At 34.9% G+C, this 25,525-nt stretch overlaps 1 protein-coding gene and 1 long non-coding RNA gene across 4 annotated transcripts in view; both read left to right on the top strand.

Annotated features, from left to right (window-relative positions):
* LOC141449991 (uncharacterized) overlaps positions 1-12,788 on the top strand; it is a 200,468-nt gene extending 187,680 nt beyond the window's left edge. The window contains exons 4-5 of the long non-coding RNA XR_012455832.1: positions 9,679-9,736; positions 11,059-12,788. This is a non-coding gene — a long non-coding RNA (uncharacterized lncRNA). The remainder of the gene's footprint in view (positions 1-9,678; positions 9,737-11,058) is intronic.
* MESR6 (misexpression suppressor of ras 6) overlaps positions 1-25,525 on the top strand; it is a 906,147-nt gene that overhangs the window by 330,559 nt on the left and 550,063 nt on the right. The window lies entirely within an intron of this gene.

Here is a 25,525-nt window from a genome sequence, read left to right as displayed (position 1 = left end):
TAGGTACCACTTTCCTCATAGCAGGGATGATTTTTGTTTCCTTAAATGTCCGTTCATAAGTTATTTCTAACGAAAGTGAAAAAGTAAAACACAAAACCAATCTGCACCAATAAATAGTCCTTCTTCAGTTAGCCATAAGTTGACTAAACGAGACGATGAAGAAGAATATGTTATTTCGAAAACGATCCAAAAAAGAAGGTTTATGAGCCTTTCAGATTGTACTAGTAACGTTTATACGTACACTCAACGGGATCAGAAGACAGTTTTTCAAGACATTCAGATTACCATGCTGTTATTTTAGCAGAACCGCAATTTAATTGTCATGAACAACAAACACTGTGCTACTGGTATCGGCTCACGCACTTTCATAGCATTACCTTTGAATGTTTTTATGTCAGATTTCATTTCCGTGCGAATTTGCACCTTTAGATTAGTTTCTTATCATGAAAAGTTGTAAAATTTACGAGTAAGAGCTTAAAGAAAACCGCATGCTATTTGGTTAAATAATATTTAGTTTTTCTTAACAGTCTCAGATAAAACAGTTGCTAACCATTGCCCAATAAGCTGAACTGATCATTATGGTCTTACCAATCCATTCATCAAAATAAAAGAAAGAAATTCAACGAATTGTTTAGCGTTAGTAAATATTTCAGCCCACTTGTTAGTTAACAAACTGTAGGCCTTGACTTGATAGTAACATATTACAGATTGATGAAGTATTAAGCACCACAAACATAGTATGGTATTCAGTTAGAAAATGGCCTTGGATAAGGCGGCGGTATATCCCTCTTGTAATCCGGCGAACAGATGTCAGAGAAGTAGGCGGCACATATGTAACCATTACTTGGTACTTAGTGTACCTAAAGTAATCCGTTCTCCTAAATACAGGAGAAAACTTATCGAATGAGAGAAAAATCAGGTAAAGGTCAAATCGAATTTTCCTTTTATACTAAATATATGGGTTAAAACTTCATTTTAGAATTGTGTTTTCACTTGAAAAATCGGTTATGAAGGCCTCTGAACTTGAAAAATTATTTTAAAAACAGATTGCTCTGTCTTGTCTGTAAGTATGAATTTTATAACTCAAAAACGAGAAAACTATTGCAAATTTGATACTTTGAACCCGTGCCTCTTTGGGATCCGGTAATAAACTTTGGGATAATAATATTCTTTATTCTGTAGAAACTATAAAATAACTCAGTTTCTTACAGTACAACTGTACTATAAGTATAGTAAGGCACAAGCCTTCTGCTGGAGTTGCCGCATGATTAAATTAAATAATGACACTTTTAAATGATTAATAATATGTATGCAGTATTATTAATTATATTTCGTGTAAAATTATTATACAGGGTGTTCATTTTAAGACGGCTCAAATGCATTTCATGCTTAAACGGCTGTTCTGAGCGAAAAATGGTAGAGGAAAAATTTGTTGTCCGTCACCTCTAGTTTCAGAATATGTGACTTGATTTTAGATTCCTGCCCGCATACGCGGCTGACGCGCGACCAAAAGTGAGGGTTTGCAGTTGACCCCCATTTTCATATAAACAGTTTTAAAGAGTATACAAAGTAATGAAAGAAACCGGAAACCGCAATTCGATATTTTCAAAATTAAAGGTGCTAGGCCATTTAAAAATCTGGTATTTTTAATCATATTTCAATTTTTTAACTTGTTATCAAAGAGGAAGAAGAGCACGCGATTGGTCATTTTTATGTATTTTTTCACCCCCTTTCTACTAAAAATATTGCTAAGGCAGTAAAGCTAGTATTTTTCTTAATATCGGGAAATAAGTCGTTTTCCGAGTGATTTTTCTAAGAAAAATCAAATGTTAAGAGCTTTAGATGTTCTCAAACATACTCAAAATGGCTAAAAAATAATTTTACATCTGTTACAAACAAGAAGGTTTAATTGTTATTTGGTAATTTTGGGAGAGTTGCGTTTAATTACCAAAAAAATTGGAAACCTCCTGCCACATTTTTGAGAGATCAATATCTTTCATGTAAAGGATCAAATTTATTCCTTAATTTATCAAATAATGCACTTTTGCAGCATAAACTGGGTCTTGAAAGGTGCCTCCTCAGACTCGCAAGCCAGGTTAGCCAGGAGGTTATCAACTGCTCTCTGTATCTGAAGAGGCACCTTTGAAGGCACAGTACACGCTTCACAAGTTGAGTAAAGTGCATTATTTGGTAAATTAAGGAATAAATTTGATCCTTTACATTTGAGCCGTCTTAAAATGAACACCCTGTATATAATATACAAATAATAATAATAATGGTTGATATGATGATTTAAATGGTGGTAATTTGTTTACATCTATAACACCATGCTTTTTTTTAGCAAAAGAAATAACTTTTTGGCAGTTTTCCAAGCAGAGAAGATTCGCAATTTGGTGTGGTGATATATTTAGAACCAAAATATTCTGTACGGAAATTGGGTAATGTTGGGCAGGTAATGAGAAAATGAAAAAGTTCCTCAGGAACACCCTGCAAGCATAAAGGACAAATCTCCAGTCTCTGGATCCTTCATAAGCCATTAGGGACCTTGTTCAGCGCCAATAATTCTGCCCTCTCTAAGTTTAACCAACCACTTGGAAGCGTCAAACTTCAGGTTTACGTATTTGTCCACTTTGGTCAAATTGAGGTTTAATATCCAATCAGCGTTCTGAATAATATCAGTATCTGTTGCTCGTTTCAGAGAGAGAGACTCATCACGGGAAGAAAGCTTTCATTTTTATTAATATATCTGGGTGCTGAGTAGGCCTAGTTGCCAAATTGTTTAGGGAAAGTTCAAATTTGAATATTTTGAACCCGTACCTCATTGGGATCCGGTAATTAGCTTGGAGATAAAATCGAATCAACCAGGAATGTCATATTTTCCAGTTCTGTGCGATTTTCTCAATTATTTTATTTTAAACTTGGTATTTAGCAACAATTTCTCCTTGAAAATACTTTATAAATCAGTTTTCTGGGAAAATGGATTTTCGTACTTTAAGCTCCTTTTAAGGATAAAGAGCGTCTTCATCAGCTGTGTAATTTAACCCAAATTTGAAGGAAACTGGTTGAGGGAATATCTAAATTTATAGAATAAATTTTGTGACTTTTAGGAATGTTATCACTAGAAATAGTTGCAAGAAAATTAGATTAGATTAGTAATTTGAAAAAGTGATAGTGCTTCCCACGTGCCTCTTTTTGTGTTCATTCATTTTTCCAAACTATCTTGTTGGCATATAAACCCTTTTCTCAAATCCTCTCACTTACAAATACCACATTCTCTATCCCACTTTTTTATTGTAACTGTTCTAATGGGTACAATCTCAAAACTAAACATTTATTATAGAGATGACATTTTATTAAAAGACAAGAATTTTTTGAAAAGAAAAATACATTTATTTTATTGCAAAATTTATTATTTTATCGCTAGATATTATTGTTGAAATATAAATTGTCATGACGTTTCTTCATTTCCTTCTGGCGCCATACTAATGTTCACATAAATTGATCCAAATCTGACGTTTAAGGATAAAATAACAGGAATACATTGTACAATTTTGACAAGAAGTAGCGTTGTATGCGGAGACTAAGTTTGATTAAGTCGTAATTTGATAAAAGATTATTTTTTTTAACAATCAGACAAAGAACTTTTGGTTGGAGAACGATTACATGCAGAAAATGACATTTTATTTGTCAGCATCATAAGATGGTATCCAATAACATGGATCAAACAGAAATACCTCTTATGATATGTCCCGCTTATGGTAAACCAGTTTGAAACTGGTTTAGGAATGCTTCGATGAACTGTAGCGAGATGCTAATATATAAAACTTTGGACTTGGCAAAATGAAGTTATCTTATTTGGGGTGCTAGACCTTTAGGCGTAGAAGGTAATGAGGTAGCCGACGTCCTGGGAACGCAAATCGCTATAGTCCCTATATGGGGGACCTGCATTCACTTGTGTAATGAGTAGCAGAGCTCTCCTAGGGAGATCCTTAAGGACAAAGTCGAAGATATACATTCTAGGTTAAACTTCCAAGATTGAAGCAAGCCAGGATTTGTCCTGCGCAGTATCACCGTTGGGAAACAGAAGCGCGTCTTTGGCATTGTATTGCCGGAAAGTTCTCGTGGACTGCAAGTTAGGAGTTCATTCCAGGTCAACTTACAATTTGTAAAATATCAAGATCTATTTGAATGTGTTGTTACAGAACCAAATTTAATAACAGCTTTACATATCGCTGGAGAAATGTTAATACATTTTGCGTTCACGGTGCGATTTCTGTTGTTTTAAATTTCAATTAAGGCGCGTCTACATTCGAGGTAATTGGTGTCTGAAGCTTTTTTCCAATGTACTGCGCAGCTTCTCTCGTTACAGACAACACTGTCCAACACTAAACAGTGAGCTATAAGGGCCGAGCTGCTGGATTCGAACCCGGGATCTCCGCGTAACTTCCCGGGAACACAGTATAGGCTACACACTCAGCTAATCCGTTCGTTCCCTTAATAATGGCTTATTAACAGTAAATTTAAATACAAATCCCTTCCAGCGACTTGCTCTGTACCAAGGTTAGAGCCTTACATATGTTATAAATGCAGCTTCATTGAGCTAAATCTGTCCAGTAGAGTTGCTGGCCTGAAAGTTTTACTTGTAACGAGCTACTGCAAGGACTTCTATGTCATTTAGGGCTGGTATTTGTCCTGCTTTAGTCAACTTCTTTCTTTTTCTCTCTTTTAATATGATTTATTTCTTATTTACTTATATTTAATAGTTTATTTTTATAATTTTTAAACTTTTATTTCGTGTTTCATTTTATTAGTAATATTTACAAACTGCAACTAATGTTTTTGATCGACAACAAAGTCGGATCTTATTGGCTCTGTTCACATGTAATGCCGTGCAAGAGTAATCACCCTAAAATGAAATTTTATCCTGGTGCACTACGGACTCACCGACCCAGACTGTTGCAATTTAATAATAATTCAAAATTTTGAGGATAGAGATATTTAGAACGTAGAAATAAGAAAATTTTGATAGCGTGATTAACAGGACAGTTGGAATACGTTACAAAAAAAACAAAGTGCAGTTACTGAGACTCTTCTAGCCCAGCATCTAGAATGAGTTTTTATTTAAACGGGCCAGAGGGTGGGTTGGGGGGAGAAGCTTAATTTAGTGGAGCATTTGTGCTGAGATGATGTCACCAACTCTTTAATGTACTGCTGGGTTCAGTAGACATATGAAGGTCTGCTATTTGTTAACTGCTCCTTTACTGTTCTTAATTCTTATTATTTATTTCTGTTATTTTTTTTCTTTTAATTGTGCGAAGCCTGTTCTATTTAATTAATTATTTAATATGATTCCTTTAATTTAATTTGTTTTTTTTTTAAAGTAGGCCCAAGGGATGAAGAGTAAACTTTTCCAAAATTATAAATAGAGTAAGTTTTATTGTAAAGTTTACTTAAAAAAGGTGCAGACCACGTGTTGCAATGCATAGCTCAGAAACTCCAGCTGAAGTAGATCCGAGATCCTAGATGGCCATGTTAACCCCAAATTGAGGATACGAATTGCGCTAGTTGAATAAAAACTTAGAAATGTTAGGGAAATACTAAGTTGTAAAACGTGTAAAGCCTATGAAGATACCATAGAAAGTAAAAAAAATGCAAACATTAAGAAGTCCGACCGGATAAACCATTAAATTTGACCAGTGTTACCAATATAATTGCAAACACACTAAACTCTGCTTGCTTTTAAATGGGAAATAAAATTTAATTTTAAAGAATAATTTATGACTATCAGTTGATAATTAATTTCATTTCAAATTATTTTTAATTAACTAAAAATATCGGATAACATTCTAAATAATAAATGTGACAAAATTGACGTCTAATGAAGTATCCATTTTTTATTCAGGTATTTAAATAATAAATTTAAATTATGTTCAATTTAAAAAAAAAAAAACATATTCATTAACCAAAATGTAAAACATTAATGCCTGTTACTCAGGTCTTAATTATTGCCGAAGTACATAGTTTGTAAGTAATGTTAATAAAATTGTTCGCTTAAAACTAGTTCTGTAGTTTAATATTAGGCTCTAATATTGGGTCTAGAAGGCGCCACGGTAGCCGAGCGGTTAGAGCCGAGACCTGTAAAACTAATATGTATTGTGGTACTGGGTTCGATTCCCTGGGTTTTAGGCTTTGGATTTTATTTAATGGTTAATAAAAGAAATTTACAGTAAAGTATGTTTGCTAGTCGCCTCCGTCCACGACACCTAATTTGGTAGTTGGACGTTAAGCCCCGTCTGAAAAAATAGGCGATTACTTTATTTACAAGCAATTTTTCTTTTTCTTTTTTTCTAGACCCAATAGTAAAAGTAAAGTCTCGGTATTTCAAATATTAATTTTTAGCTACAAAATTATAAAATTGTGTTCTTTATTAATGAATAGTCATTACGAGTATTGAATTAATTATTAAAAGATACGATTTTATTATACATGTTCAATATTACTACATCTATTTAACTTCGAATTACATAAGTAAAGTAAAGTAATCGCCTATTTTTTCAGGCGGGGCTCTTAACGTCTAACTAGCAAATTAGGTGTCGTGGACGGAGGCGACTAGCAAACATACTTTACTGTAAATTTCTTTTATTAACCAATAAATAAAATCCAAGGCCTAGACCGTGGGAATCGAACCCACTAAACCAACAATACATCTCAGCATTGCGGGCCTTGCCTATAACCGCTCGGCTACCGTGGTGCCTAAAATTGCTTATATTCGTTTTAATTAAAAAAAAAATAATTACATTATTTGCAATCGACCACTTACTGCAGAAATGATCCTGTAGAAGTAAGGTCTTCTTTGTCAGGGATGAGTTGGTAACTGAGGCGAGGGATTTTGACGAAAGAATTGTGTGTTTAGTTCGAACATGACACAAAAAGTGGTACATTTTTCTTTTCTTTCAAGTAATGTGGCGCTTAGAATCTATCATAGATTTCGAAAAATAATTTTAACCAAATGAGTGCATGGAAGAAATAATGTAAAAATTAATGAAAGAAAATCAAAAATCAATAGAGGAAGCAAGAAAATGGTCTTAACAGTAAAGGGCATAATAACCACCTAGGTTCATTGCCTTTAAAAAAAAAAAAAATTGCATAAAAATGTATCCATTATTTCGGATTAAAGGAAGCCCGAACTTACACAAATCTCAAAACAAAATTGCTGGCTACAAAAGGCTGGCCATCGGAAATGTTCGGATGTTTTCGAAAAAACGAGACATGCTTTGTGTTTATCACATGTTCATTTAGAAATGAACAACTTTACTTAGAGCTATAAACCTTACAGAAAGAGAATTTCAAATAATTTCACCAAAAAAAAACTAGTACGAACTTGGAAATAGTCTGTGTTATGTTCAAAAAAAAAAAAAAAATAAGTTAAATTATAGAATCTAAAAACAGTAAAAAAAATATAGGAATTGAATTTATATTAAATGTACAATGTATGTAAAATGTAACTTCACTCACACGGATTGCTAATAAAAGTTCCCACGGTGTTAGTAGTGTACAGGGTATAGTATATTGTAGTGGCAATCGGTACGTAACTATTGCCATGTAGCTGAGGTTGGTAGTACCAATCTGGAGTGCAGGTCTAGTCCTAGAAAGGAGAGGCCCTCTTGGAGTTTAAGAATTGCGCAAACGGTGAAAGTAACCTCAAGTGAATAGACCTTGACGTATTGCATACCACACAAACACACTTCTCTGTATACTCGTGTATGCACTTATATTTTACATTGGGCTTCATTTGATGGCGGCCAATGTCAAAAAAAGGAGGGAAAAAAAGTTAAGGCTTATTTTAATTTGAAAAATGATTGTCAGATTTTCCTTCAGTAGTTTGTTTATAAAGGTCCATCCAGTTTCCTTCGTAGATTTTCAATTTTAATGCTTACTTCTTATCCTTGCATTATTTGATTTTTTATGTTGTTTCTAAACCAATCCTGATTGCTCTATGGAATTGCAGTTTTTTACTTGTGGCGAAATGATTTAAAGCAGGGATGGCAAACCTTTTTGAGACGTGGGTCAAATTTTGTTCAGTTTTTTTTTAGTACTAGCTCTTGGGTCACTAATGCCCATTTGCACAAGAGTTAAGTTTAAAAAGTTTAAACTGAATATTTTCAAAACTAAACAAACATCTTTAAAATTCAGTTGGCTATAGATGAAACAAGTGCTATGGAAGTCTCTATTTACAAACATAACTGAACAAAACCTTACAAAAGTGTGTTTTATCAGAAGAAAAATCTAAATATGGTTATTTGCTTTGGGTTGTCGATTTTTTTTTAACAAACAAAATATGAGTAAAATTATACATTTTATTTGATATTTTGTAAACACTTTTACTTTATTTCAAATACTATAAAAGCATTTGTCATCATTTGCGTTTTAGAACTGTAATGATCAAACTAAAGGTTATAGATAGCATTTAAATTGCTTTTGTGTCAATGCGTGATTGAAAAAAATACAGATAGAATATAAATTATCCACCACAATTAGAAAATCTAAATCAACCCGCGTAAACAAACAATTGGTTGCCTAGCAATTGTGTGGGTCAGTGAAAAAGCTTGTGCGGGTCAGTCACTGCCTGACCCGCGGATCATAGGTTCACCATCACTGATTAAAGGCTCACAATGTGATGGTACAATGGTGAAAACCGCAATTTTTGGAGTTTATTAATCAAGGATTTACCTATGGGGTGCAATTTGGCGTAAGGGTTTTAAGTCACCGGTTTTTTTTTCCTAGATAAATTCATCCCTCATCTGTACTACGTCTACAGAGTCTTTAGAACAGTTTTGTCATCAACCATCATGCGGTTGCCCCAATTTCCCCATTATTTATGTTTCAATTATTTTGGATTGAACCAGCTTTGTAATCAAAGGACTTGATATGGGCCAGCGCTTAAGACGTATATTAGCGAACAACTTAAACCCATTCCAGTAGCGTCACTTTTAGCAAGCTTAGGATTATGATTCCCAAGGCATGCCCATCTTGTTAGAGATGCTGAGTAGAGTAATGATTAAATTGTTTTTTATATCATTTCTCCACCATTAAAATGATTTACTCCCACAGCTTGTGTAAACTGCAACAATTCAAAGCTCCGACTAGTTTCAAGAGTTCTAACATATATTAGCACGCGGTTTATTTCCATTGATTTACTTTGAATTTAAACTGCACCTAAATAAGTAACCACATTCATTGTTACTTCTCACTGTCAGCTTCATTAAATAAGCTGCACTTCATCGCATGCCAAAAAATAAGAAATAAAAATAATTCTTGCAGCTGTGACTCATTAGAATATAGCTGCAATTAAGAATTATGGGAAGTTGGTGTCAGGTACTTTTTACTTTATTCTATTTATATCTGTAATAATCTATCAGCTGTTCTAAATAAGAGCTGATAAAAAAAACAAGTAATAGTGCCGTATAAATGTCTTGTCTCCAAGTTTATTATTTTGTTCTTGTAACACTCTCCACCTAACTAGTTTTATATTGAAATTTAAAACCTGATAGAAAATTTAAGATATCTACTTGTGATAATTACTGTCAACTAATATAAATTCAAGAAATACTGCTATTTGAGTTACCATATGTTATTTTTAAGTTGTATTTCAACTATTTTTTATTTTTTTTGTTTCAGGTGACTAATAAAAATTTCAACCATTTGAAGGATAGTTCCTTTTAGAGAAAAAAATAAGGTACTAATTTCATTAAATTTATTTTACGAATAATAATTTATGATCAGGTTAAAAGTGCAGGTGAACATTTAATTTAGTTTAGATATTTCTTTTATTTTACATAACATGCTGGAACTTTAACCTTTAAGTTAGTCTTTCACATTTTCATTGTGGGTTTCAGAGATATTCTGTTCAACAGTCTCCATACATAGTCTTTCAGCTATATTTTGTTTCCTTCTAATTTCGAAGCTTGCACTTCCGATTAAACTTTGAAGCTTGCACTGCTGATTAAACTACGAAGCTTGCATTTCCGATTAAACTTTGAAGCTTGCACTGCCGTTTAAAATTTGAAGCTTGTATTTCCGATTAAACTTCGAAGCTTAGATTAGATTAAATTAGGGTGGCCTCAAGGCCTGCGCCACCGCGACCCCTATGGATCTATTGTGGCTCCCCGGGTTTAGAGCTCACCCTCCAGACCCGTCCGCTTAATCAGACTCTTAATACTGGAGAGTGGCTTCTCTGGGTAAAGCTCTCAGGCCTTGGTTTTTCCTCCCCGAGAAGTAACATCCTTTGCCATACGAGCCCCCTCACACTGACACAACACGTGCAGTGCCGTTTCCACTTCTTCCTGACAGAACCTGCCAGGCCCATGCGATGCATGTGTTTTCTGAGCCTGCAGTGGCCAGTTAATAGGCCTGCGATTATCCTTACAGCCCCACGGCCTTGACGGATTAATTCTGCGGTCAGCCTCGGCGAATAGCCACTGATGAACACTTGCACTTCCGTTTAAAATTTGAAGCTTGCACTGCCGATTAAACTCCATTTCAGAATTCGTGTCACGATCGAAAAATTTCCTTTTCAAGAACTAATAGAACATACAAATTTGGGAGAAGGTACACGAGACTTCCTCTTAAAGATTGCATACATTTTGACGAAGTTTTGAAGATTTAGCTAGTCTTGGCAACAATAAATACCAATAAACATAGTAGATTTGTACACTGTCCCATCTATGGACACCTTTAGCAGCACCTCTAGCAGCGCCTTCCACATATAGATCCAGAATCTCTAAGGAATTAAAACTCTCTCAATCTCTCATCCCTCACCTTCCAATGAAATCCTGTGAAATCAATTTTTCTCTGTAAAACGTTTTCCAGTAACGTGATTGTTTATAATTTTTTTTAAAAACTGTTTTGCGAAATAAATTAGAAAAAAGAAACATCTTAGAATTGCATTCGAGATCAACTAATTCTCTTTTGCAATTCTTTTGGAAATGCAATCGTTTCTATAAGGTAAAATTTTAGAGTTTTTAAATAAAATTGGCTTAATAAAATTAATAATTTTAGGTAGTATAAAGAAAATGAAAGATGTTGGACCCATTTTCGTGAAAAATATAACTGAAAAAAAGAAGACTTAATCGGATTCAGACAAAACAAAAGTATCGGAAGCAAGGTTCTATTCAAATGGAATGTAAAATTTCAACTTCATGTCCACTTTTCATTTTTGAAATTTCCTCTTTTGTGTTCATATTATGCGCTAACACTTTTCTCGTTCCCGAAAATCGTAAGGAGACCTCAGAACTATTTCTGATGGAAACTAATTTTGAAATTTGACTTCCTTTTGCCACTAGTAAGAGAAAGGAGCGAATTTTTATGGTTTTCCATTTTCTTTGTAATGAAGAACTTCTAATACTCATTTCTCACCTAAATGTTAAGATTTAAAGAGTGGTAATGTTGGAAGCACCTTGTGCAATGAAAATGGAACAATCTATGTTCCTGAGCCTCCCAGAACTACCTTCTCTTCAACTAGCTAGAGGCGTAGTACTGATTGCAAGGAGAGTCTAGAGACGAAGGCGTCCTTAGAAATAGTTTTATCGAAGAGTTGCTCTTAAGCAAGAATAATCTCCTCGAAGAGAAGAACACTTGTTCATGCAAGAAAAATTTTCTTCTGCAGTACCGCCTTCAGAATTTATTTCGACAGCTGTTAGTGATGGTCGTTACACTGAATCTGTAGCTACCATCATCGCTATTATCATCATCGCTATCAATCTTCATCCGGCTCGTTACTTCTAATTGCACAAATAGAGGCAATGTTATAAAGTTTAGCGTGCGATTATTAACTTTTTACTATCATAGAAGCTATTCCAGAGTGATCATAGTTTGAAATATGAAATATGCTTCTTATTTTTTTTTTCTTCTATAAATCAAAAGATAGGTAGAAATATAAGCATTCCTCTTTCTAAGATATTGCGGATTCTGTTCAAAGAAGAAAAGATCAAAGAGAATTCTTGGTATGTTCTTGGTTGTAATTAAGGATAGTTTTCTCTCACATACTTCTGCCATCTATAGACAGGAAATGGTTTAGATTTTATTTTTTTTTCTTACCTTTCATCTTCGGTAACTATTCGTAATTCGTCAGATTATTCATAAAGAAGATTTTCTAAGGAGGCTTGCATTATAGATATTGACTTTAGAAATATTCAGGGGGTTTTGCTGGAGTATAATTGAGGTGGCAAACGTAAGGATTCTTTTTATTTTAATACAATGATCTTTTATTTGCAAGCCACCTAAAGCGAAATAGATTTCATATTTTCAAAATATGAAATAATAATTTCTTCGTCATTTACACATCCAAAATGTAGTAAAATATCGGCGTCTGGTAGCTGATCAAAGTGAGATATATCTGAACAAGTCAAATAATGTAAGGTCATACAGAACATTTGTACAAGTTATCTATATAAATAACATTGCTCTCTCCCACATCAATTGTACAAGATTTATTGGCAATATAAACGTTAAATATTGTATTGAAGGTTAACACAATTTTAATGAATATCGAATTGGTCTTTTTATTACTATTTACTAAATAGCTGTGCTTATCTTTCTTTTTTGAATCTTTTCTTATTACTTTTATTGTTATTTTTTACCCGCATAAAAAGTTTTATGATATTTTAATTATTTGGGAATGCAGGTTATTAGGTATTAACGACAAATAAGCTTTAGGCAAAGCAGAGAAATGATATCCATCTTTATACACACCTCGGTGAGAAGCAGTTGCTAGGGATAGATAGCAAAGCACTTGTGATACGAATATGTTTGATTTGGCATCTTTCGTACAGAGTTTTGTATTAATAGTTTCCTTTCAAATAGAACGATTTACTGAGGAACACTGGATGATTTTTGCTCAAAATCTTATTCTGTAAACCGTTAACTGTATGCGTGAAGGAATTCCTTGCAAAATGTGTTTCATTCTCGTAATTTCCCTCAAGAAATTATTAAAATACAAATACATGATGGATGTAAGGCCGTATAGTAAAATAAATAAACTATGGCCAATCAATAAATGCTTTGATTAAGCCTTAAGTAAGGTCTAAGTAAAGCTTAGTAATTTAAAAATGTTTTGAAAACACTAAAAGAATCGTATATAAATTGTTTCGTAAATAAATGGTAAGAGAGACGAAACTAACTTTGCGAAAATATAACCTCTTACATCTTTTAGTTCTCCTAACAAATTGCTATCTACAACCTTGGATTTTCACATAGATATGGGTCTCAAGGATATATTGACATACTCAAAACATCAGAGTACGTGAAGGAAGGTGTATGGTTGGCATTAGGAAGTGATCAGTGCCTAGCTGCCGCCTTTACTTCCTGATACTTCCTTGGAGATGCTGAGTAGTAGCCAGGATTAGAGGAGCATGTTTCTGAACCTAGAATCTTCTAATTTCTGTACACTTTGGATTATCTATCAAAGAATATCCTGGGGAGAGTATTGGAGAAAAGAAGTGGGTCCGCACAGGGAGTGATTAGTCTGGCTGCATCCTAGGAATTACCTGGATATCCAGAAATGGGAATGGTTTCATTAGTTATTGGTTCTGTTGGTTGGGTGGTCTCATCTGATGCCAGCGGGCGCATAGTTGATTTCTGTGGTTGCTGTGCAGAACTCTCCGTTAACAGAAGAGGGAGAAGGAAGAGAGGAAAGAAAAAACGCCACAGTGGTATTGTCCCCTTGGCAGCTCTTCCGCTCATAAATAAGCATGCAAAAAAAAATGTCACATTTGTGTAGCTCTAGTTGTGGACGTTGTTTCGGCTGATCCACTCTTAGGTGACAAAAGAACGATAACAATTGCGGAGAAGAAAGTGAAGTATCATATCAGGAGAATTCTAAAAACGCTGTAGATAATAATGTTATAGTTGAGCACATGAAACTGGAGACTGCGGGCGGCTCGTGAACATCGGACCTGCTGCCTGCTGAAGAACTCCTAGCACATACTCCACATTGATTCTCTACGCTCTGTCACGCTTCTTCTTCTTCTTCTTCTTCTTCTTCACCTCCTTTCTCCTGGTCAACAGCCAGCCTTCCCCCAAGACTTTACAAGGTGGCTTGTGCTTGTTGATATAAGAAATACGTCTAATGTCTCCATACCATTGTATTGTTAGTCCACTTCTTCTTCTTTTTGGCCTAGTTCTGTTTGCTATTATCTGTTTTTGTTTACTTAGTTTTCTATTCACTTTAAGGTGAACATCTACGGATCTTTTTATTGAAAATTGTTCTTGTGACGAGCATGGGTAATCTCCTTTTTGTTGTTGTTAATGTCACTAAATTCAAAGCTTAAAGAAAATTGATTTTAGAGTCTCTTGTACGACTTTGCTAAATCGCCTTCATTTGAACTTTTTTCCATGGGAATTGATTTTCAAAAAGAATTTTCAATGATCTCTGATCCTTCGTAACTATGGTTTTATGTACTGTCATCATCCGCGACTGATTAACAAAGACAGGAATGAAGTATTAGGATCGAAATGACTGAGTACCGCAAGCTATTTAGGAATTATCTTGCCGAACAATGAAGGAGACTCAGGCCTACACAATAATCCGGTACAAAAAGATACTTGGAGGATAACCGGCATGGAGTGCAGCGGATTCTAAGTTAAATCTGTTTAACTTGTAGCTAAAATCTCATTGCTAGGAGTATAGTAACTGCAATTATCAAATATGGGGTCTAAGCCCTAACTTAGAAAGCATGCCAACTATCTTAACCTGCCAGTTGTGGACTAAGAAACGTCTATTGCTGGCACATGGTTGGTGAGCCCACTTCTGAAGGAGAAACCTTGGAGTTCATGACGGTAATTCAGGACCAGGCCATCATCAGTTGAGAGTTGCCAACGTTGTCTACCAACATCTGAGATCATGATTGGGAAATATGTGTCCAATTTTGCTGCCTTGGTGCAGCAAATCACCAATTCGCATAATCTTTTTTAGAAAATTCTTCCCCAACAATTGGCCTTCAAATTTGAATTTATAAGCGGCTAACTTTGATCCCTATTTTAAGTATGTAGCTTGAAGAGTCTGTGTACTTAGTGAGAATCAGGTCTATCGCTTTTATGTGACAGTTAAATGCTAGAGTGTACTTGAGGTCAGGCTGAAGAAGAGGAGCCTCAGAACAATTCGACCACTATGACTGAACAATGAGGAACTGTGTCTGAGGATGTAATTGAGAGCATTGCTAGCGCGTAATGCAGAGCCAGCAGACATTCCCAGTTATTTCAGATACATTGTGTGGTCCCGAAGACCCTGATTTATGTTTTAGACGAAGCTGAAATACACTCCCACTTTGTTCCTGTTATTGCAAAAAGCGTTTACTCTAATACTTACTGCATCGTCCGATTAATTTTGAAATAAAACGAGCATATAATCATGTTCTATGATTGGTTTCAAAACCGGATGCCATTCTGAGAAGAAAAATAAAAATAATAAATTCCGTATTCTCGAAACCTCAAAAAAAAAAAAGAAGAAGATTATTTTGCAGTACGTAATTTACTACTCTTTGCAGGCCACCATCTTGTCCCAGTAGTCACGAAGTATTAAATGCCATAAAAACTAATATTGATTGCCCTGTATTCAATTCGCCAAAATTTTATCTATTTCCAGAGGTGGTTAGAGCCGTTAGTATCATTTCAGAAGTATTTATTTCAATTAAAACTGTTATAATTATGGTGATAAATGTATGAGTCGCTTTATAAAAATATTTTTTATGAATTATGAATTAGCTTTCTGAAAACAGAAAGTTGTTTTATCTCACTTCCGACCTGCCAACGGAGACACAATAAATATTTTCTTTTCTCGTTTGACAATTTATACGATAAAACAGGCTTTCGTGGTCATAATGGCAACTTTTTTTTCTTTTTTATTGTTATTGTTGCTATTATTTAATCCTTAAAATCCCTAAAGAGAAATGTTAAAAAAAAAATGGAGAAAAAGTATATATAGTTTATTCTCACCTGCGCAGGTAATTGCGGCCAACACATTATCCAATTCCCAAAGTCCAAAGAATATCAGGCCGCCATCGGAGGGGAGGAAATTAGCATATTCTATATAAATGCTAATTGTAAAAGACTCTCCGTGTTGTTCGGAAGGTAGGCAGTAATTCTTGTTGTAATTAGATAGACTAATGTCCCGGGATCACGACAATAGTTTGGCGACATAGGCACGCAGCTAGAGTTCGGGACATGCAGAGAGTAAGAGAACAAGGTTAGCTGATATGCAGCAGTTCAGGAAGTGGATGCGAACTTCCAGCCGTTATTCTTATCACTGATATTATAATAAGAACATTTTATTTTAAATGGAAAATACCTGAAATGGTGAAAAATCATACGAAACATACGGAAAGCTCTCTTGGGTTTTCCCCAATACACTGCCCTCACCCAAGCTACCCCAATAATTCAGAGAGCCAAAGAGGAGCACCTCTTTTCCAGCTAATCTGCAAAAGAAGAATCTGAATCAAAGAATCGACAGTATTAAAAAAGAAAAATGCTCCTAACGTTCTAATACTGCCGAAAGTCACTTAGCTAAATTTATATTAGCATAAATCGCTTTTAACAGCCACTGCCTATTTAGCCAACAATCTGAAGACAATTAAGTTTAAAAGACCCTTTGTTATCTTGTAACAGCACAGCCATCGATGACCACAAAATCTTAAACATTCACAGCTGGACAGAAAACCGTTCAAATAATCTGGTGCGATCACACGGTGACTTTCTTTTACCGCAGTCTTTCTGCGCAGCTTAAAAGATTAGACCAGACAGGTTCTGGAAAGGGATTAAGATTAAATAGAGGAGCGGGACCCAAGGCCCCGCGGCACCGCAGCCAAAAGAGGCCTTCCCCCTTCTGGATCTAGTAGACGAAACCTCTCCTACTAAAGAGGTTTAGGACTTTTCCCACTAGTTCTTTTTGCGCTACTATCTCCTTTGGTCTCAAAGAACTAAAGGATTCATAGAACAGCAAGTAATAGGCCGTTTCATCCTCTTACTGACACCTCTCTGCAGGCCACTATCTTGGCCCAGTATAGTCACAAAGTAAATTTCCCAAAAACTAATATTGATTGCTTTGTTTCAATTCGCCAAAATTTGTATGTATTTCCAAAGCTGGTAAGAGCCATTAGTATCATTTCAGAAGAACTTTTATCAATTTAAATTGTAATAAAGTATGAGTCGGTTCCGAACTAATAAGCCCCAACTTGTAAAGATGCTTCTTGATCCTACTATGTCCCGTGAATGGGCCTGGATGAGAGTAATCCTACCCAAGCACAGTCTCTTTGGCTCTTCGTTTATACAGCCAAGGCAGCATAGTCTTGCTGTGTTGACCCCAGGACACATCATCCATGCTGTCTCCAAGCTTCTTGGAAAGAAAGAAATGTTTCGAACACTCTTGATTATGAGATAAATGTATTTTTAACTATTGGTTTAAAAAAAAAGTCGGTAAAATGTTTCGGCTTACCATTTTATCTCGGCTCAATTTAAATGTCAGTGAGTTTCAAATATGCCAACAGCATATTAATACCTTAAAGTTATTTCTAAATTGTATTCGGTATAAAAAATTCAATTTCGTTAAGCAATACTATTGGTCAAACCAGAATAGAGTAATTAGCATTTACAAGCAACAAACAACAAATTAAACAACTGAATGCTATAATAAGGTGATAATCTATTTGGGGAATCACTGCGACTCATTGGCTCTCAATTCGGTACATCTATGTGGGTAAATTTAAAATCTTATGTAACAACTACCACGTACTGTTGCCAAATTGTTATTTCTTTTTTGCCGCCTATGTGACGCCATCGTTTATTTTCTGTTTAGCAACCATATAGAATTTCCCCAGTTGGTTACTTATTTCTTTTTCTTTTTTATTGGCTAAAATATTCTTACCACGAAAATTCCAAATTGACCATCATCGTCCAGGCATTTAGCATTTCTACAACAAAAGGAGTATGGAGGTGGTTTCAAATCCTAGAAATGGAAGTTTTAGTGGAAACACATGTTTTGACGGGACTCGCTGAGTATGAGAAATTTGTTTTTAAGAGATCAGTGAGTTTGGCGTGTGTCTGTTAGTATGTAGCCGAACATTTCGTACACAGATCAGTAAATTAATTCATTATTGTTCGTAAAACATTCGGAATCTTTATGGCCTAATCTTTTAAGCAATGTAGATGTGATTGATGAAACCTAAGCACCATAACATGAATTTTACGAATTGAAATTGTGGGTGTTGGAGCAGGGGCATCACAACTCAAAAGCGCTACAATGAGCCCCCCCACAATTAAAGTTTTTAACGCTGTTTCTTTTTTTCGGACTTCCGTTTTTTTTACAGTATCTCAGTTAATCTTTCCTTCGAAAGTTCTAAATATATCTTGTTAACTGGAAAATAACCGAAATTACCTTCGAAAATAAGTGGAATTTTTACTAAGTACGCATTAACTTTATCTTAACACGTCAACAGCATATCCGGCGTTGTTTTCCTTGTTAATTTATCAGTAGAAATGTGCCATTAGTTGCCCTGGGAAAGTAATGTCTAAAAGTGTTGCCTGCGACATTAAATGTCATCAAAATATTTTTAAAATTCAGTTATTAATAACTTGTGAAGCAAGAGGTGAAGAAGATCGAGTGTGGAAGGTTGTACTATACTCTTGGACTTGATGCATCATTTTCCTATTTTCTTTATATAAAATCGTTCTTGTCCAATCGATATTGCAAATCGGTAACAGGCTTATAGGCGAGAGACTTGGAACCCACGATTAAAATAAAGAACTCATAAGTCATTTCTGCCAGTTGAATTGGCTACCTTGACGTCAGATCAGGTCTCGATCAAAAAAACATGCGAGCATACGAGTATAGTTCAATCACTAACCAATTTCAAGGGTATTAAAAGTAATAGTAAAACTTAAGGAATTAAGAATGGAGGCTTATTAAAGCTCGTATATCATTAAAATCGGTAACAGGCTTATAGGCGAGAGACTTGGAACCCACGATTAAAATAAAGAACTCATAAGTCATTTCTGCCAGTTGGATTGGCTACCTTGACGTCAGATCAGGTCTCGATCAAAAAAACATGCGAGCGTACGAGTATAGTTCAATCACTAACCAATTTCAAGGGTATTAAAAGTAATAGTAAAACTTAAGGAATTAAGAATGGAGGCTTATTAAAGCTCGTATATCATTAAAATCGGTAACAGTCTTATAGGCGAGAGACTTGGAACCCACGATTAAAATAAAGAACTCATAAGTCATTTCTGCCAGTTGGATTGGCTACCTTGACGTCAGATCAGGTCTCGATCAAAAAAACATGCGAGCGTACGAGTATAGTTCAATCACTAACCAATTTCAAGGGTATTAAAAGTAATAGTAAAACTTAAGGAATTAAGAATGGAGGCTTATTAAAGCTCGTATATCATTAAAATCGGTAACAGGCTTATAGGCGAGAGACTTGGAACCCACGATTAAAATAAAGAACTCATAAGTCATTTCTGCCAGTTGAATTGGCTACCTTGACGTCAGATCAGGTCTCGATCAAAAAAACATGCGAGCATACGAGTATAGTTCAATCACTAACCAATTTCAAGGGTATTAAAAGTAATAGTAAAACTTAAGGAATTAAGAATGGAGGCTTATTAAAGCTCGTATATCATTAAAATCGGTAACAGTCTTATAGGCGAGAGACTTGGAACCCACGATTAAAATAAAGAACTCATAAGTCATTTCTGCCAGTTGGATTGGCTACCTTGACGTCAGATCAGGTCTCGATCAAAAAAACATGCGAGCGTACGAGTATAGTTCAATCACTAACCAATTTCAAGGGTATTAAAAGTAATAGTAAAACTTAAGGAATTAAGAATGGAGGCTTATTAAAGCTCGTATATCATTAAAATCGGTAACAGGCTTATAGGCGAGAGACTTGGAACCCACGATTAAAATAAAGAACTCATAAGTCATTTCTGCCAGTTGGATTGGCTACCTTGACGTCAGATCAGGTCTCGATCAAAAAAACATGCGAGCGTACGAGTATAGTTCAATCACTAACCAATTTCAAGGGTATTAAAAGTAATAGTAAAACTTAAGGAATTAAGAATGGAGGCTTATTAAAGCTCGTATATCATTAAAAGCTCGTCAAGAAATGTAGCGATTTAAGCAACGGGTGTTTCGAGGAGAAAATAAACAAAATATCAAAAAAAAAAGAGAACAGGATAACCGACTGAGGCACAAACCGGAAGTTTTTACATGTACTTGTTTATTGATGTGCTGTGAATACGAAACAATCTCGCTCGCTCTTTCTTTGTGAGTGTGGAGTGAACAAAACACTCTCACTTTGAGAGTTTGACTGAACAAAATATCTCGCTCTTTTATTTTGTGAGTGTGGGTGGACAAAACATCTCGAAAGATCAAGGGAACTTAGGAAGCTAAGACTCAGATATTTTGTCCATCAAATTATTTCCAGTTTTTCTATGAATATAATGATTGTTACCTTTTTTTTAACAATTTTTTACCTTTTGATTTCTTTATATCTTTGCACGCTAACTTCTATCATTTGTATTCGATACGAATTTCCAAGAGTGATTATACAGATAGTGCATCGCACCTTTAAAATGTCAAATTAATGCAATCTAGAGAGTCCAACCAGCCATTCTAATATTAAGGTTCTTTTAATGTAAGCCAATAAATTTTAAATTTGTAGAGAATGATTTAAAGAGATGCACCACTTCCGCTGTATTGAAGTATATTTTTATAATTTGAATCTCTGTGAAGCGATACTATTGGCCAGCCAGTATTTAGGAGTGGTAATGAAGTAAGGCAAACCAGTCCGCTGATGATGTTGATGCTGCCGTTGTAAGATAGACTGCCAAGGTTCACATCTTCGCGCAGCCGTGTGTGTGTGAGCAAGAGTACAGTAGGCGATCCTGCTGTTAAGCCGCGCAAGAGGAGGGTACGGCGATTGGAATAAAGGAAAGGCTACTCGGCCACCTATTATTATTAGCATTACTATGCTAATCGACCTCCATGCTTCCTCCAGACTTGATACGCCGGTCGCGTAATAGCTACTGTATACACAGCCACCATTATCTCCGGCGTTAAGTGTAAAATAATAAAAACAACGTCATTACTTCATTTAATATTTCATTAAGAAGAAGAATAATTCCAATTATAATTTCATAAATATATTTCTCCGCAAGATGATGTTATTTCTAAGTTAAAACTATTTGACATTTCCTGTAAAATAGTTTTAATCCGCCGGAAAGCTTGACAACTATAGTGTTAGGGTTTGCGGATTACAACAAATTCTTTCATATTAAAATTTTCGATTTCCGCTTAAAAAGTAGCACTGTGATATTCGACTTTATTTTCTTCTTGGCTGGCTCTATGGCCGTAGAAGAGCCTTGGCTTCCACAACCACATTCCTCTTTCTTTTCAAAACTCTGGCACATGTATATCAGAGGAATTAGATTTCCCTGAAAAGTATCAATTTACTGTATTTTGTTTGGTACTATCACTAGCGGTATAATTAAGATGGTTAAAGATGTTTCAACAGTTTCGATTTTGAAGTCAATCACTGAACTGGAACTACCATTTCTCATTTACTACGCAGAGATCTCAGTAAATTATCAAAAAAAAGTTTGTTATTTGAAGTGAATCGCTTGACGTGAGGCATGAATCTTTAAAATGATTAATTTGGTTCTAATTTAGCGCCCGAATGCTGTTTATTTAGATGGAGGACCTTCATTTTTATTGAAAGGGCTAGTTGTAGGATGCTTTCGTCCTTTTTATTATAGTAAACCTTCGATGAAGTTACCCAACATTTAGAAGTTATGAAAAAGAAAACCGTTCAGGATTCAAGAAATCATGTGAATATTCCGCCAGATCAAGGCGCCACGGTAGCCGAGCGGTTAAGAGACTAAACCCGCAATGCTAAGATGTATTGTTGGTTTAGTAGGTTCGATTCCCCTGGTCTAGGCCTTGGATTTTATTTAATGGTTAATAAAAGAAATTTACAGTAAAGTATGTTTGCTAGTCGCCTCCGTCCGCGACACCTAATTGGTAGTTGGACGTTAAACCCCGCCTGAAAAAATAGGTGATTACTTTACTTTACTATTCCACCAGATTCCAGCTTCACTCGGAGATCTAGTAAACGGAATTAATCTGAATTGCGTACTACCTGTAATCAATTGAAATAAATAATTTTGTCTTATAAGTAAACCAGTGAATCGGCTTTGCTTTCAATGGTAACTATTGAACAATCAATCGATTGCCTATTAAATTTTGATTTCCATTAGGTTATCAATCATTCCAAGATCGTGAGTCAATACGGTCGTAACCTTTTTTTTTTCTACGCTATTTAATATAATTCCATTGGCTCTACCAAAGGCAATAACTATTTTTTTTTTTTACGACTTAAATGATGTAGTTAATTTTGATAATGTTCATGTCCACCCAGCCTCACATAGTTCGTTCTGCAAACTATTAGTTGTAAAAGAAGAAAAAGAACTAGGAGAAGGAAGGTTTTCTACCTTTAAAAGCCAATTAAAAGAACATGTCAAGTTAAGCTGGCAAAATAATCCAGCATGAAGATGGTGTATGTGCATGTATATATTATGTACGTAACTAGTATGAGTTTTATAAACGTTTAATACTCGCCACAGCCGCATGGAATATACTACTAAATAGATGTCTATCTACCAAACTAGGAATATATACTCTGTGTATATATATAATACATAGAGAACAGTTTTGTTTCATTTAGGAAGAGAATTTATCCGCTCGAATGTGAACACGCAAAGAGCCACTGTTAGGACATAGTAGCCTATTGCATTCCTTAAATAATCTTACTAAACACTAAACATGTATACAGAGAGACACATGAATGTATAGAATGTTAGTGGTACTGTTATAACTTTGGGTCCAAAGCGCTTATTACCAATGCGTACAAACGCGCACTACATTTAACAGAATATTTATCAAGTTTTTACACCAATTTAATTTTTATAATTAATTGTAAAAGTTGTATTTCGTTGCTATAGTGATAAAGTGACAAGAAACATTAAGGCGAGCTCTCTCTTCATATATCCACAGTCAACTATTAGGATCATTATATATATATATATATATAAAACCATAAATTTTTATTAATTAAGTACAATTTGTGAAAGTCGTTAATTAAAATTAATGAGACTCTTTTTCTGGCCTTCATAGTTACGTACATTAGTAAAATTAGGTTAATTCACTTTTTTATTTTTTTGTTTTTTTTTGAGTGTTTTCATTTATTTTGTTAAGTGTTTTCAAATTAAATTAACTTTGGGTTATCACAAAGAAATTCTCACTTTATTCTCCCTAATTGTCATATTAGGAAAAAAAAGACACCAATTTCTAGCAAATTCTGAATTTAAGCATCTCATGTAATGCCCATTAATCTGGTTTGATCATACACTATTTTTGAAATGGTGCCTTTGAAGTAGACCTAAGCACTTTTTATCCCATTGTAGCTGTAAATAGAGATTGTGCAGATTGTGTCAGGAAGAGGAGGAAACGGCCTCTCACTAGTTATTCGGATTGCGTTGCAATCGAGCGAGACTGCGCTACGATATCTTTGGAACTTTGAGACCAAAGGAGATTGTGGCGCAGAAGGAACTTGAATCTGGTAGGGAAGGTCCTCAACCTTTTTAGAAGGGGAGGTTTCATCTATTAGACTCAAAAAGGGAAGGCACAATAAGCCTGTTGTGGCTGCGGTGACGTGGAGCGTAGGTCTCCTCCAGCTTCTAAAAAACTAAATAGAGATTTCCTGAAAAAAATAAAAATCAAATTCTGACAGTGGTGGTAAATCTAGAGGATCCAATGAGTTCCTAAAAGTGAATTTAAATGAAAATAGTTGAAGGCGTTCATTGAGGAGTTCTCAAGAAATTAATTCAGTAGTATTTCCTGCCTAAGACCTGATTGGGTGCGATAACCAAATATATTGTTCAAACTTCCTTTATGGGCTAGATTGTTTAAATGAATACCTATATTCATTTGGAGCATTTTTCTTTTCTTTTTTTCACTAAAACCACAAATCATCTAACAACGTATACTTCCGGCAAGTAACTTGAACGAGAGCTGTAGACGAGTGGAATCGGAAGGAATTCTGAATTTGAAATGTTGAACTCGGTTACACCTTCTACGGTGGCCTTGGGAATATTTTGCGCGATCAATTGGTCAGTTGTTTTTATAGTTCCATATCTTTTTTTTGAATATTCCTTACAAACTATGGAACTATGGCAATTCATTGTTAAGTAGATAATTAGTAGTAAATATGGTTTGTAAATTGGAATTTATATTATTATTTTTAATGAGGCTGATCAGAAAGCGTGTATTCCGGTCGTAGTTTCTCATTAAAATTGGTGGTAGACCACTGGTTCTAGTTTAATCGTAAAATCAATCTTAGACCGTTGAAAAGTACGTCTTATCCTTATATCATTATTTTTTCTAAATAAATTAAAGTTGGCCCTCTAAATTTTAAATTATTTAAATTTATATATTTTAAGTTAAAGTTGTTTTAATTAGCCCAGCTAGGTAGGCTTGTTTGGTAAGACTAAGGAAGTTAGAAGTATGTCGTTAGGCGAAGGAGTGGCCGGAGTTTCCGTTAAGGATGACCTGACCCTACCCGGCATAGAGCGCTTCTTCTTCTTCTTCTTCTTGTTTTCTAAAGTGAGAACCAACAAGCTGCGAGGACAATGTACTATCTTTTATTTCTATAAGGAGTGTCTTCCAAACGGTCGTCTGCTTGCTGACACAGCATCACTAAAAGAATCCCTTTAATGCCATATCTGTGTAAAGTGTATAAACTTATTGCTTACCTCATCTTCTTCTTATATTGATAGATTTTCACGGATTACACCATATGGCTGGCTGGCATTTATACCTTTATGTTCTTTCTTTATTTTAGACGAAATTACCTATTATTTTAGATGGAATTTTCATTTCTGTTTCCTTCTATTCATTTGTCTAGCACACCGGAGAAACAGGCAAGTCATATTATTGTATCTCCTTTGCCAAATCAATGAAAAAATGATATAGTCAAAGGTGATTGTTCAATAATCAGATCAATAATCACGATAACACTGAGGAAGTCGAATAAAAGAAATCAATCGTCCGACAACATTAAAAGCGTAAAAATCAATAATCTCTACATAATTTGTTTATTGAATCTCTGATGAAGGAATGAATACTGTGAATGCCATTACGGTGAATTTTGCGCAGTAGTCAATGATTTGAAGAGGGCATTTAACTATTTCCAGTTCTGTTCTGGAATTTACCATGTTCACGTTTCCATCGTAATATGTTTATAAGAAGTATTTGGTTGTTTGAATTAGTAACATTAATCGGTAAGTACAGCAATCGCTTTACCACTTCCTGTAAAACAAAAAATTTGTATGGCTATGTGCCGACAAAAAGATCGTTAACTTGGCCCAAAGCAAAGGTGAATATGTTGGCGTACTAAGAGAAAAGAGAGTGAATTAT

Source organism: Rhodnius prolixus, unplaced genomic scaffold (genome assembly GCF_049639745.1).
Source record: "Rhodnius prolixus isolate KJV_2025 unplaced genomic scaffold, Rpr scaffold_1, whole genome shotgun sequence".
Lineage (NCBI taxonomy): Eukaryota > Metazoa > Arthropoda > Insecta > Hemiptera > Reduviidae > Rhodnius > Rhodnius prolixus.
Note: the sequence above shows the minus strand (reverse complement) of the source record. Positions and strands in the feature narration are given on the sequence as shown.